Source organism: Balaenoptera musculus, chromosome 6, assembly GCF_009873245.2.
Source record: "Balaenoptera musculus isolate JJ_BM4_2016_0621 chromosome 6, mBalMus1.pri.v3, whole genome shotgun sequence".
NCBI lineage: Eukaryota > Metazoa > Chordata > Mammalia > Artiodactyla > Balaenopteridae > Balaenoptera > Balaenoptera musculus.
In genome coordinates, this window is record NC_045790.1 from 892,503 (window position 1) to 900,095 (window position 7,593).

Sequence of the window (7,593 nt, forward strand, 5' to 3'; positions counted from 1 at the left end):
TTTTCCTAAAAAATAATGTGTAGCAGTTGGTTTAAAAGTTAATGCCTATTCTCATGACTTTATTGATCTCTGAAATAGTTTTAATGGATAGAATATGACAAGTCAGCCCCCAGGTTTTTTGAATAAAACTCCACTCCTCCCCAGTGTGGATTACTGACAAGTGCTTCCCACTCCCTGGAGCTGTTCTGCTGGCTGATGCGTCAGATCCTGGCTCATTCGTCCTGAACGTCCAACCAGGCACGTCCATAAAATTGGAATAGAGAGTAGATTTGAAGAGTTAAACCAATATAATACGAAATGATGCCTAAGTGCTTAGATGTGGTGGATGTGAATTTAACGTGAGAAAGTCACACTGTCTCCCCACAGAGCTGGGAGGGAGGATTCTTAGCCTTCGAGTCACAAAGTAAAATTCGATCGTCAGTATCGGGGGGTGGGGCCGGGGTGGGGTGCCTGCCCCTCTTGCTCAGCTGTGGCTCAAGTGAGGGCACATTTTCTCAGACTTTCTTATTTATTTGCTTGTCATGATTGTTTTGATGTTCAGCTGACAAACTATTCCCAGTGACTGATGTGAGGACATGCCAGGGGATGTAGGGAAAGAAGTAAGAGGACCGTCAGTCGAGTGCCTGACCATTTTCAGGGGATCTTCTCACTCTGCCGGGTGCTGTGACTCTGCCTCCCTTCTGCCCATCTCACCTGATGACCTGGATCTGCTTTAGGTGTGTGATGTTTCAAGTTCTACTCAGGCCTCTCTATTAAACAAAAGGCAGCTTCTGTGATTGTGGAAACCTAAGCTTCACGTGGCTTTGTTTCACTGGCTCCAGAATTAGAGGGCCAGTGGGATGTATGAAACGAAGTCTACCTCTGACCAAATTTTGGGAATCATTTTTTGTAAAATGTTCATTAATTAGGAAAAGCGTAAGCGCATTTAAGGCTGCTTAGACTCTGGAATTGTTTTAAAATGGTATACTGACAAATCTTTAGTGTCATCAGAGTCAAATGGGACTATGCGAGCAGATATTATTCAGATAAACGAAACACAATTATGATCTAAAATGTCATTAAAATAATTTTTGATAAAAATTGATCCAAACACGCCTATTCATTTATTGTTAAACATGGGAAACTAAATGTGATTTTAAAAAATCCTTGAAACTTTAAAATTTTTACTTCCTATTAAAAGTGAGTTGATTTGTTAGCTCTTCTATTTTCATTTTGCTTTTGTCCTTGCCCCAACGTTAGTTTGTTCTCCTGCACTTTTGTGAAACTTCTGGAAGATACTAAAATGAAATATGAATTTGAATGAATTAGGCTCTAAAAGTAAAGTAGGTGTGTGTGCGTGCGTCCACACAGGGGCCTTACAACTGCTGATTCTGTTTCTGAGATTCTGCTTTTGCATTTTTTGAGCTTTCGGGCTGTGTTCTGAACAGCAGAGTTTACCTGGAGACAGAGTTCCTAATAAGGGGATATTATGAAAAAGTCTGCTTTTATTCTTCAAATATTCTCCTAAATAGGCAAGCCACAATAAAGATACACAACAGTTCTCATCAGGATTTAGATATGAGGCTTGCAAATCAAAACACTGCCTGCAGCAAAAACAAAGCGACCCCCTCTCTTTGCATTTAAAATTCATGAAATGACAGAAAATTTAAACAGCACCAAGTGAGAGAGTGGCATGGACATATATACACTACCAAATGTAAAATAGGTAGCTAGTGGGAAGCAGCCGAATAGCACAGGGATATCAGCTCTGTGCTTTGTGTCCACCTAGAGGGGTGGGATAGGGAGGGTGGGAGGGAGACGCAAGAGGGAGGGGATGTGGGGATATATGTATACGTATAGCTGATTCACTTTGTTATACAGCAGAAACCAACACACCATTGTAAAGCAATTACACTCCAATAAAGTTGTAAAAAATAAAATAAAATAAATAGCACCATAAATAATATATAAACATAGTTTAAACTATGTGACTTTATAAGTCTTTTAACCTTTAAGTGATTTTATTACAGCTGATTTCCTACCAAGTTATTCCAACGTGGCAGTTTCACATAAAACTTGATAGAAAAGTAAAAAACTCAGTCCATAGACTGCTTTATAGATCTGTGCAGACCCAAATTATTTAGACTTGCTCTGGTTCTCAGATATTGAAACACAGGAGAATCACATAGGCACTTGTTTAAAAGACAGATTCCTGCATAGTTCAGGAGGTCTTAGACCCTAGACTCTAAACTTTCATGCCCACCACAGGTGATTCTAAGGCAGGTTATTCTCTGACTGTACTTTGAAGAATTTGCTCTACAGCCTTGTGACAGAAGTACAGTCCACCTATTGGCGGCACTCATAGCACCTGGGAATGTGTTGGAAATTCAGAAATCTCAGGCTCCACCTAAGAATTTGTATTTTTATTTTTTTATTTTTTTTTTGGCCTTGCCGCACGGCTTGCGAGATCTCAGTTCCCCAACCAGGGATTGAACCCGGGCCATGGCAGTGAAAGCCCGGAATCCTAACCACCAGGCTACCAAGGAACTCCCAAGAATTTGTATTTTAACAAGAACTTTAGCTGTTTCATAAGCATATTAATACACTGAGTTAGAGCCTGTTACTTGTGAAGTCAATTAACTTCGTATGTAAAATTTTTACAGTGACTTTGAAATTTATATTAAGGGCACAAAGTGCATTTAGATCCTCAGGAAGCAGAGAACTTTGCATCAGTCACAAGGAAAATGCTGTAACTTCAGATGTTCGAGTCAATAGTAATACTCGAATTTCCTCCAGTGTGCAGTGGTGAATCCTCTTGTGTGTGCAGGTTTGCCGAGACGCATTCGCTCATGAGCTGCCCAGAGAATGAATTTGAGACATGAATTCTGGCAATAGAAACATTCGCTCTCCAGCCAGAAATATTTAGTAGCCATTGCAGTGCTGGTAACTTACTGATTCCCTTTGAAGCAATGGATCATGGACCTCATATATGGCAAAGGACATTATGCAATGCAGAGAACTCTGCCTTTACTATCTACCAAAAAGAAAAAAAGTTTAATTTTCTTTTCTTTGTTGGGGTATAGTTGCTTTACAATGTTGTGTTAGTTTCTTCTGTACAGCGGAGTGAATCAGCCCTATGTATACACACATCCCCTCCCTCCTGGGCGTCCCTCCACACCCCCATCCCATCCACCTAGGTCAGCGCAGAGCACCGAGCTGAGCTCCCTGTGCTATACAGCAGGTTCCCACTGCTATCTGTTTTACACATGGCAGTGCACATACGTCCATCACAATCTCCCAATTCATCCCAAACTTTATTTTTTAGAGCAGTTTTAGGTTCAAAACAAAACTGAGCAGAAAGTACCTAGAGTTTCCACAAACCACCTGTCCACCACCCACCCACCCCGCCCTTCAACATACACACAACTCCCGCCATCGACATCTCACACCACTGGCACATTTAGTACAACGGATGAGCATACACGGACCCAGCAGCAGCTCCCAGGGTCGTAGTTCCATCAGGATTCACTCCTGGTGATGTACATCCTCTGCATATGACGGCATGTGTCCACACTGCAGTGTCACTGCAGAAGGGTTTCCTCTGGGCTCTACCTGGCCCTGCTGCCCTCCCCCTGCAAGCACCGATCTCTTTACTGTCTCCATAGTTTTGTCTCTTCCAGAGTGTCACATGGTTGAAATTATACAGTGCGTTGCCTTTGCAGATTGGCTTCTTTCACTTAGTAAAATGCATTTAATGTTTCTCCATGTGTTTTCATGGCTGGATAGCTCATTTCTCTTTAGCACTGACTCATATTCCATTGTCTGGATGGACCACAGTTTATTCATTCATCTGCTGAAAGACATCTTAGTTGCTTCCAAGTTTTTGACAATTAGGAATAAGACAGCTAAAAACATGCATATGCATGTTTTTGTTTCAATATAAGTTTTTAACTCCTATGGGTAAATACCAAGAAATGTGATTGCTGGATCTTTTTTTTTTAACATCTTTATTGGAGTACAATTGCTTTACAATGGTGTGTTAGTTTCTGCTGTATAACAAAGTGAATCAGCTATACGTATACATATATCCCCATATCCCCTCCCTCTTGTGTCTCCCTCCCACCCTCCCTATCCCACCCCTCCAGGTGGTCACAAAGCACCGAGCTGATCTCCCTGTGCTGTGCGGCTGCTTCCCACTAGCTATCTATTTTACATTTCGTAGTGTGTATATGTCCATGCCACTCTCTCACTTCGTCCCAGCTTATCCTTCCCCCTCCCTGGATCTTAAGGCAAGAGTTGATTTAGTTTTATAAGATACTGTCAAACTGTCTTCCACTGTGCCCGTACCATTTGCATTGTGAAAACAGTGAGTGAAAGTTCCTGTTGCTCCACATCCTTACCAGAATTTGGACCTGTCGGTGTTTGGGTGTAGTAATACCACACTGTTGCTTTACTTTGCAATTCTGTAATGACCTTCCTATGTACTGAGGATTTTTGCATCATGCTCATGAGGGATATTGGTCTATAGTTTTCTTTTTCTGTAATATCCTTGTCTGATTTTGGTATCAGGGTAATGCTGGCCTTAAGTGTGAGTTAGGAAATACTTCCTCTGCTTTTATCTTCTTGAAGAGATCGTAAAGAATTGTCATAGTTTCCTCCTTAAATATTACATAGAATTCATCAGTAAACTCGTTTGGGCCTGGTGCTCTCTCTTTTGGAAGTTTATTAATTATTGATTCAATTTCTTTAATAGATATAGGCCTATTCAGATAATTTCTTTCTATGAGTTTTGACAGATTGTATTTTCACAGAATTGGTCCATTTCATCTAGGTTATCAAATCTGTAGGGATACAGTTGTTTATAATATTCCTTAGCTACACTTCTGACGTCCATGGGATCTGTAGTGATGTCCCCTTTTTTATTTCTGATTCAATAATTTTGTCTTCTCTCCTTTTTCTTAGTCTGGCTAGAGGCTTATTGATTTTTTAAATCTTTTTAAAGAACCAGCTTTTGGTTTACTTGATTTTCTTTATTGGCATTGTTTTTTAATCTTTATTGATTTCTGCTCTAATTTTTACTATTTCATTTCTTCTGCTTACTTTACATTGACTTTGCTCTTCTTTTTCAAGTTTCCTAAGGTACAGGTTTTGGACTTGTGCCTCTTCCCCATGCCTTGCTCTATGCATCTCTTCCGTCTGGCTGTTCCTGAGCTATATCCTTTTATAATAAACCGGTGATCTAGTCAACAGCCACAGTTTCCTTCAGGATTTTTCTTTTTAAAAACATAAAAACCGAGCAGAAGCAAGAAGAACTACAATCCTGCAGCCTGTGGAACAAAAACCACATTCACAGAAAGATAGACAAGATGAAAAGGCAGAGGGCTATGTACCAGATGAAGGAACAAGATAAAACCCCAGAAAAACAACTAAATGAAGTGGAGATAGGGAACCTTCCAGAAAAAGAATTCAGAATAATGATAGTGTAGATGATCCAGGACCTCGGAAAAAGAATGGAGGCAAAGATTGAGAAGATGCAAGAAATGTTTAACAAAGACCTAGAAGAATTAAAGAACAAACAAACAGAGATGAACAATACAATAACTGAAATGAAAACTACACTAGAAGGAATCAATAGCAGAATAACTGAGGCAGAAGAACGGATAAGTGACCTGGAAGACAGAATGGTGGAATTCACTGCTGCAGAACAGAAGAAGGAAAAAAGAATGAAAAGAAATGAAGACAGCCTAAGAGACCTCTGGGACAACATTAAATGCAACAACATTCGCATTATAGGGGTCCCAGAAGGAGAAGAGAGACAGAAAGGAACAGAGAAAATATCTGAAGAGATTATAGTCGAAAACTTCCCTAACATGGGAAAGGAAATAGCCACCCAAGTCCAGGAAGCGCAGCGAGTCCCATACAGGACAAAACCAAGGAGAAACACGCCGAGACACATAGTAATCAAATTGGCAAAAATTAAAGACAAAGAAAAATTATTGAAAGCAGCAAGGGAAAAACGACAAATAACATACAAGGGAACTCCCATAAGGTTAACAGCTGATTTCTCAGCAGAAACTCTACAAGCCAGAAGGAAGTGGCATGATATACTTAAAGTGATGAAAGGGAAGAACCTACAACTAAGGTACAAGTTTTGGATATTGATTTTAGATCTTTCTTATTTTCTAATATTTGCATTCAGTACAATAAATTTCCCAATAAGCATCGTTTTGCTGCATCCCACAAATTTTAATGTTTTTCATTTTTATTTCAAAATTCATTTTAGCCAAAATATTTTAAATTTCTCTTGAGATTTCTTCTTTGACCCATGTGTTACTTTGTGTGTTGCTTAATCTCCAAGTATTTTAGGATTTTCCAGCTATCATTTTGTTATTAATATTGGTTTAATTCAGTTGAGGAGGGTGCCACAATCCAATTGTAGATTGAGAACATTGTATAATTTCTATTATTTTAAAATTGTTAAGGTGTGTTTCATGGCCCAGAATGCAGTCTATATTGGTGAATGTTCCATGTGAGCTTATAATTCTTCCATGAAGAATTGGTAATTTGGTTTAAGATGAAATGGCCTCTAGATGTCAAATATATATATGTGATGGTGCTGTTGAGTTCAATTATGTCATTACTGGTTTTCAGCCTGCTGTTTATTTCTTTTTAAAACATTTTAAAACTTTATATTGGAGTACAGTTGATTAACAATGTTGTGTTAGTTTCAGGTGTACAGCAAAGTGATTCAGTTATACATACATGTATCTATTCTTTTTCAAAATTTTTTCCCATATAGGTTATTACAGAATATTGAGCAGCATTCCCTGTGCCACGTTGAGCAGCATTCCTTGTTGGTTATCTATTTTAAATATAGCAGTGTGTGTCTGTCAATCCCAAACTCCCAATCTATCCCTCTCCCCCACTTTTCCCCCCGCCAGTAACCATAAGTTGTTATCTAAATCTGTGAGTGTGTTTTGTAAATAAGTTAATTTGTATCTTTTTTTTGTTTTTAGATTCCACAATATAATTTGATATTTGTCTTTCTCTGACTTACTTCACTTAATATGATAATGTCCAGGTCCATCCATGTTGCTGTAAATGGCATTATTTCATTCATTTTATGGCTGAGCAATATTCCATTGTATATGCACCACATCTTCTTTATCCATTTTTCTGTCGATGGACATTTAGCTTGATTCCATGTATTGGCTCTTGTAAATAGTGCTGCTGTGAACATTGGGGTGCGTGTATCCTTGTGAACCATATTCTCCTCTGGCTATATGCCCAGGAGTGGGATGGCTGGATCACATGGTAGCTCTATTTTTAGTTTTATAAGGAACCTCCATATTGTTCTCTCCATAGTGGCTGTAACAATTTACATTCCCACCAACAGTGCAGGAGGGTCCCTTTTTCCCACACCCTCTCCAGCATTTATTGTTTGTAGACTTTTGGATGATGGCCATTCCAGGCATTCTGACCGGTGTGAAGTGATACCTCATTGTAGTTTTGATTTGCATTTCTCTAATAATTCGTGATGTTGAGCATCCTCTCACATGCCTTTTGGCCATCTGTATGTCTTCCTTGGAGAAATGTCATTTAGGTCTTCTGCCC